Raw genomic sequence first — 7,995 nt, 5'->3', positions numbered from 1 at the left:
ATGGTCATAATTTCCAACGTACAGTAGGTTTGGTGCAAACACAGAACTGTTGATCACCAGAAGAACACCATCACCTAAATTAAAGCATGATGGTTCGCAGCATCATGCTTGGGGCTCTTCAAGAAGAACTAGAAAATCATCAGACATGGTAAAGGGAATTATGAACAGTTACAAATAGTAGTCATGTTGGCACAAAATACATTCAGGTTTCTGCTAAAACGGAAAACAAATGTTAGGAAAAACCTTTGCGAGGCTCTCATTACACCTCAGGTATCCTAACCCTAGCGTAAAACAGCACTAAGTGTTTTCAGCAACAACAACAACAAAAGAGACGTCGTCTGTAAAAGTGGCACCGTAAGATGGCTGCCATGTAGTGCATCATATAGTGCCTTGACATAGAGTATCACGGAAGAGGCGGACAGGTAATTATTTATTTATTTATTTATTTGATCATTAGTTCATTTATTTATGTATTTATTGGGGGGGGGGGGGGGGGGTAGCGTTTTAATGGACAGTACAGCTTGACAGTAGGATTGATGTAGCCCAACTACTTCCGGTTCACGTAGCACTAAGATGAACCGTTCACTATCGCTATCAAGCCCCGACGGCAGTTGTCGAGCAGCCATGCTTGCGTCTGAGCCCCCGTTTCGGGCTGCATATCCAAATGACTGTAATCTGGGGATGAATAGCAATCAGCAGCCTTGTACGAGCCGCTGGCACTTCGCCTGACCATCTTCTCCTACCATCACCCCCCACCCCCGAAAAAATGCCCCCTACCCCCTCCCTCCACAATCGGGCTGCTGCCGCCCATTCACAAGTAATCAAGACGCAAAAGGTAAACAACAACAACAACAAAACTATAGTTAATGAACAACTTCAGTCTGACGGTGTTAAGGAGAAAGACATAAGGAAAAACAAAACTGTAATGTGGTCTTAGCTTCGTTACTAATGCTAATTTTTGAAATTGTCATTTTGTAAACATATTTTGTAAACCTTTTCCTTTATCAAATATCCTGTAAATTGCTGTCAATAGTGTTCCATTCCAGTCCTGTTGGTGGCGTTAGTGAGCAAAACAATGTAGTTGAAAACAGAAGAAGCTTTTTTTTTTTTTTTTTTTTTTTAATTAAATTAAAGCAAGCTTGTCTGCTGACATCTTTACATTTAAAGTGGAAGTATTCCGTCTCCAGCATTTTAAACACAAAAGCACTGACCGGTGCATAAAAGACACATTTAAAAAATACAACAAAAAACAGAAGACGTTTAAAAATTGTATCAGTGATGTCACATGACTTCCTCCCCTTTCCCCCCTCCCATCCTTTCCACTATCTCCTCTCTCCTTGTTGTCCCCCCCCCCACCCCCCCACCCCACGGAGGGAGGGGGGGGCGTCCCCGCGTTTATCTCCCCCATCCAGCCGTGCTCGTCGCCTAGCAACACAGAAAGCAACATTTTTTATTTATTTATTTATTTATTTATTTTTTACTATCCCAGCATCCGTTGTGTTGATTCACACTCTCATTCACTTTTCTTTTTTTTTTCCCAAACATCTTTAAGTGCATATTTGTGTCAGACACTAGTGCTGACACACACACATATACGCACACACACTCAATATAGTCAGGTCTGGAATCAATTATGATTGGAATTAATGAAGCGCGTAATGAAGAGAGTGCTATCAGTGCTCCAGAATGGTGAATAATGTGAAAGGAACATCAAACATATTCAAATGGACCACGCTGATTTCCTAGCAGCCGTAACAAAAAAAAAAAAAAAGCACAATACGTGTGAGCGTGTGATGTTTAATATCGTCACATTTCCATATAAAAAGTCTCCTTAGTGACACAGTAATTAAAGATAAAACGATTGCGTGAAAAGGTGAGTTTATCTTTTCCATAGCCATCAGCGGCAAATGTGTTTAAAGGAGGCTGCTTCCTCTGCTGATAACCCGCCTCCGTCCACTCACATAGCGGATTTGTCTTCATTTCAAATTAGGAGCACATTCATAAGCGGAAAATATTTTGACAGTTTATTAGTGGTGGGCGGATCGATACCCTTAGCGATAGCATCGATATATATATGTATCAGATCGATACTAACGGGATGGGATCGATACAACAGTTTCAGTATTTGTGTTTGCACTGTTTTGTCAAACGGGCGGCCATTTTGAGTTTTTTAAAATACCTATAAAAAAAAAAAACGTAGTTACTGTTGTTTTGTTTCTGGAATAAAATATTTAGATAAAGTAGTTTTGATGTTCTACTAAATGTTGACCTAATTTTGTCCTGGGTTTTAAGTATCTAATAATCTGTTTTAAAAAGAAATTACAAAAAAACATAAAGGTCATGAAAATTTATTGATATTCACCAATTCAATGCATTTACCTTAATTATTGGGAAAATATGTATCAATGATACTGTCTTGTATTTACTTGGTATGACATTGATACCTAAAATAAGCAGTATAGCACATAGACGTTTCATCGTAAGTTTACATTTTTATAAACTCCAAGTTTTTGTTGACTGTTTAAAATTGTGATTTGTAAAACAGTATAGAAGATTGGTGCCTTGACTTACATGTTTAAATATGTTACAAGACCATGCTCATAACTCAGAACACTCATAAATCAAATATTCTTAACGCAGTTTAAAATTGGTGCGAGTCTTGTTAGCCTATCTATGGCGTTTTGTGTTATTAGCATTAAGCTAGTTTGCGTTATTAGCATTAAGCGAGTTCAGAAGATAAAATTAGGCGAATTTTGTGTAATTCTCTTTGTTTGATGTTTAATTTAACAGAAAACCTGACTGGGAGTGAAGCCTCGTTTTAGCTGAATTGCCCAACTGCTGCTTATTGTCGGAAGCAGAATATATTTTTTTTTTTTTGCTTGTATCTGAAGATAAAAAAAAAAAAAAAAAGGCCGATTGACAGCTCGTGTCTGTAATTTGTAAACAACAGATTCAATAGATTAACTTTTGTGTCCATTTTTTTTTATAATAAAATAGTTGTTTGTTCGGGATATTAAGTCAGAAAAAGACTTTCTATTTTTGTTAAAAAAAAATAAATACATTTTAAAAAGCTGCAAAATTATTTGATGACAGTTAATGCATACAAACATGTCTAACTTTTGGGGGTACACATTTTGCAAGATGTACAAGGTTTGGCATTTTTGTTCTGGAGGTGTGTTTTGTTTTTGTTTTTTTATATTGGTATCCGTTTTTATTAGATTAAAGTGTTGTTTACATTTAAGATTTTTTTATTTTACTCATATGGGAAAATTTTGCAAGCTGGCTGTCTTGGAAATAAAGCTGAAGGTTTGTTGCTTTTTGTTGTATAGGGAAGTTGTATAGGGAATCACACCCCCCAAACGACATTTGAGCGCTTGACGTGTGCCGTGTTACACGCGTGTTTCTGCATACTTTGATAGCGTGTTGGGAGTCACACGCCATCCTTATCGCCACATCAGCCGCATCTGCGTGTGTCAGGGGACTGTCATGTCAATCCATCCATGTGCATGTTTTCCTCCATTACAATATGTATCGTTTCTTTTTTCATCATTTGAAACCCTAATTTGCACAAGGTGGCAGAGGATGTGGCTGTGGCGCATGTGTCGAAACTCCCACGCCGCATCATCGCCTCCAAGCTGGGCTTCCCTGACCGCACAAAAAAAAAAAAAGACAAGCGGACATGACAGCTCCATGCTGGAGGGCAGCAGTGTGCCACAGAATGAAGATGACGATGATGAAGCTCTCTCGTGACAGCGAGATGAGCGAGAGACACAAAGAGAGTAGTGGATTGTGTTTTTAAATTATTATTGTTATTATGGAATTTTATTTTGAAGAGACATGAGACAAAGTAAATCAACTATTTTCAAATTAATATTGTTTTAATTGTATGTATGTAAAATTATCATACAAATACCTATCCTCATGAGGGTCAAAGGTTAGCTTGAACTGCATATGCTTAGTAATTTTTTTTAACTTATATCAAGTCAACTGCATGCAAAGGCCATATAAATAAAACACCCTTAAAGCTTTGGTTTAAATTACTATTATTATCTTAGTAATATACATTTGTCTTATGTTTCATTGATATACTTTAATAAAATACAAATATAATTGAAAACGGTATTCTATTTTCGTTCTGGGAGCATTTGCGAATGAATAAAAATGGTGATAGTATTATCTTACACTTGTGCGTGTGTGCTGCTCTGCCACCCAATTATTGTCACCATGGCAACTATCTTGGAATAGGGCCTGCGGTTACGTTCACTATTACCAGGTCACTGCCTTGCAGCCTATTGACACACGCGCACGCACACGCCGAGTGCTCTGACTCAAACCTGTGAAGAGGCACAAAGCTTAAAAAAGAGCGAGCATCAGTCACCATGGTGACAAATTGGAGGCAATTTTCAGTAATAGCGGGAATTATACAGCTTGGCGCATTATTGTGGGGGTGGGGGCAGACGTCTGTCCGGCTCTCCATTCACAAAGCCAACTAGTGTTCATATTTAGACTTTGATATGCTAGGTATTAAAATGTAGTGTAATGTGACGGTTCGTTGGTGGTTAATGGAACATTCTTTATAAGATGAGAAAGCAGGATGAAGACGGATTTGTTCTGGAACAACGCTGTTTAATTGTCACACGCGCAGCTACAGCGACAGCACTTCCTGAAAACTTATCAGCTGACCAACACTAACCAATCAGGAGCTAGCAAACTCTAGGCAAATGCAAACGATTGAGAACAGCAGATTCAACACGTCAATTTAGCTACTTCTATTTAAAATATATATATATGTAAATAATTCTAGAAGTATATATGAAATTAAAATATCAACTTAAATCTTACTCATTGCTGAACCTTACAGTAGTAATATTTGCGCTTCTTCTGTATGGTTTGATACTATGCTTATGTAGGCCAATGAGGACGCATGATGAATGGCAGCTGGACAAAGAGACTCAGCGGAGCGTGAACATCAACATCAAGTCGCACCACACTCGAGTTCAGTGCCACCCTGGACCCTCACTTGCAATAATGGCTACAAATATCAAACAATTACACAACAAACTAAGGTATGTTGTGATATGTACAAGTCCATGATGTGGTCAATGATAGTACATTGGTTCTCAAACGTTTTTCATTAGGTAGCAGTAGTTCACCATTCTGACATTACATTCCAGTATAGTAAGGTAGGGTCAAAATTAGACCAGTTTTATTCCTTAAAAAATGTATTTAACATTATTGTAAGGCATTTTAGGCCGTTTGAACATTGAAAACTGTACTTCAACAATGATTCAATTATATAAAATGCATGTCAGTGTGTTTTAATTTAAAGGTAAAGCCAATTGGTGCCCAAATAGTCTTTTTTTATGATTGCGGGTGCTTTTACATGACTTGACGAGAAGTCATTCCAGTCCATTTGGATGTCCTGAAAGATGGACACTTTTGGAGCCAGCTCATTTGTTCCTTCTTCTTTTCCAGCTGCTGTTCAGTCCATTCAGAGTGGACACGTTGAGATGTTGTTCGATTCAGACGGCAGCTGGAGAAAAGTGGATGGAAGGAAAAGTGAGAGCGAGGGGCTGCTATTAATACGCACAACACCCAGTCGCGCCACCAACACCGAGCCCCCAGCCTCTCCACACGAGTCATTCACCAGCTCACAATGAATTGCAGCTGTGACGGCAGATAAAGTGTGTGTGTGTGTGTGTGTGTGTGTGTGTGTGGGTGGGTGTGCGTGCGTGTGTGGCGTGCAGTGATTATCAGCGCTTAGGTGCGTGTGTGTGATTGCCATCACCAAGGAGGAAGAGGAGGAGAAGATTTAGGTCAGATCAGGTAGGAGGAGATGAAGAGAGTGAACGTCAGCCACAATAAAAGCATCCATTGCATGGCAGAAGAATCTGAGTTTAGTTAATCCGAGATTATCTGAATTTATCTTTGACTAAAAACAATTTTTAATTATCTCAGTTGAACTTGTTCTCCTTTGGATTATTTAAGATGAGCTCAGTTAGCTGATTTTTAGTTCTTTGATGAGATTATTTTATTTTATCTTTGCTTATCTTAATTTTTCCTTGATTATCTTAATTTGTCTTGACTTAGTAGCTACTTTTTTTTTTTTTAATAATCTTATTTTCATTTAGGTGAGTTCAGTTTATTTTGGTTCAGTTTCTATTTGTTGATTTGACGAGTTTATTTCAGTTTATCTGAGAACATTTTCCATGTTTAGTATTTTTTTTCTTGTGCTTAGCTGAGTTGAACTTTTGAGATTCCTTATTTTGGTATTTTTTTATTTTTTTTATTTATTTATCTATCTATCCTGATCCTATTTTACCTTAACTTATTTTAAATTTAGACTTTTCTTAGGCTATTTTATCTTAGTTTATTGACGCTTTGCTTTGATGATCTTAGTTTCGTTAATCTTAGTCTAACTTTTCTTGGTTTGTTTAAGCTGTTTATTTTTTTAAGCAAAGCTTAAATTCAATTTAGCTTAGATTTGCAGCATTTACCAAGCTTAGTTTATGTTTATGTATGCTTAGTTATGGTTACTTTACCGTAGTTTACTTCAGACTTGGATTTATTGTCGTTAAAATTTGAAAAGTTGAATTTGTTACGTATTAGCCAGTGAAGTCCCTCAGTTTATCTTACATGAGCTCAGTTTAGCCTGAAGCTAACAACGTACTGCTTGGAAATGTTTTCATATTGTCATTGACATCATTTGTATAGTCATCAACACAAAAACAAGAAAAGTATTTCATAACAATGATCATAACTGACTGTTGCTAGGCAACTTCAGTGGCAGCTGACATTTTAATCCTATTTCTCCCCACTTGTATGAAGGGGGTGTGGGTGCGTGTAACTTGAACAGAGGTTTAGATATGGAGTTGTGTAATATTGCGGGCTGTTTATCTCCAGCAAGCAACAGTGTTGATTCCATCTGAGGCGCGTGAAACAATTGACACGATGCGGAGGAGGTGATAAGAGACTGTGAATTATTAGCATCTGATAGCTACAAGCACACGTGCATTGACTCGTTTTCAAAGGAAAGTCGAAATGTAAGAGGAGCTTCGTCATTGACACTCTTTCCATCACCAGGAAGATCTTTATCTCTTTTCATATACTGTACGCCATTTCCACTGATGATGTAGAGGATTTTTTTTCTTCTAGTCCACAACATAATGTTGCAAAGACCTTTAAACATCACAATGAAACATATTAAATGGTGGGAATTGCCTGTCGTTTGTCATGTGCTGTCAAAAGCCAAATGTGGAAAGCTGATTGGAAATGTATGTTAGCTGCTTTCTGTTTTTTTATTTCAGTGTTTACAATAAGCTAATAATAATTCAGCTCCATAAGAAAAAAAACCCAAATAAATAAAACATCAATATAATAATATTTCCACACTGTATGTGCAACACATTTTACATAACAACTTACAGATGTGTGTAGCTTTGTATACCCTTCCAGCTGACGTCGCCGCTTAGCGTCCGCTGCGCCTCACGGAGGGCAAACATCCCATAAGAAATGAATGTAGAGAGCTTGATTTTCGGCGAACGTTTTCGTTAAAAGGTTGGAAATATGTCAAGTGTCACAAAAAACATCCCGAGAAGGATACTACATTCCTGCGACTCATTGAAACCAGCCGTTTGGAGCCGCTAGCTACAAAAAAAAGGAGTTTGTTGGAAGGGAAAGCGGAAGCTTAAGATATGTTGTTTTTGCTTGAAACATCACTACCTGAATGTTGTAAATTGTCATTCATGAAATCGTTTGCGTCCGGATATACTCGTCTTGCTGTATTATCAAAATTTTCAAGCTATCTTAGCTTGCTAGCTGCTAACAAACAAATTGACGCCCTGCCCTCCACCGCAAGGGCGCACTTAAACGTGACGTCACACTGGAAGGGTCTATTCATGGGGTTAAGTCTCTTTAAACGCCATGTCATGGGGACCAAAAATAAGGCACACCTCTGAATATAAATTCAACAGCCCATCCGAAGTGTCCAGTGCG

The 7,995-nt window shown here is 37.9% G+C and overlaps 1 long non-coding RNA gene across 1 annotated transcript; it reads left to right on the top strand.

Moving 5' to 3' along the window:
• Window positions 1-525: 525 nt before the first annotated feature.
• Window positions 526-7,692, top strand: LOC144024112 (uncharacterized). Its single transcript, XR_013284681.1, has 3 exons — window positions 526-835; window positions 4,911-5,066; window positions 5,476-7,692. It is a non-coding gene; the product is annotated as an uncharacterized LOC144024112 (long non-coding RNA).
• Window positions 7,693-7,995: the final 303 nt, after the last annotated feature.

Source organism: Festucalex cinctus, chromosome 8 (genome assembly GCF_051991245.1).
Source record: "Festucalex cinctus isolate MCC-2025b chromosome 8, RoL_Fcin_1.0, whole genome shotgun sequence".
NCBI lineage: Eukaryota > Metazoa > Chordata > Actinopteri > Syngnathiformes > Syngnathidae > Festucalex > Festucalex cinctus.
Note: the sequence above shows the minus strand (reverse complement) of the source record. Positions and strands in the feature narration are given on the sequence as shown.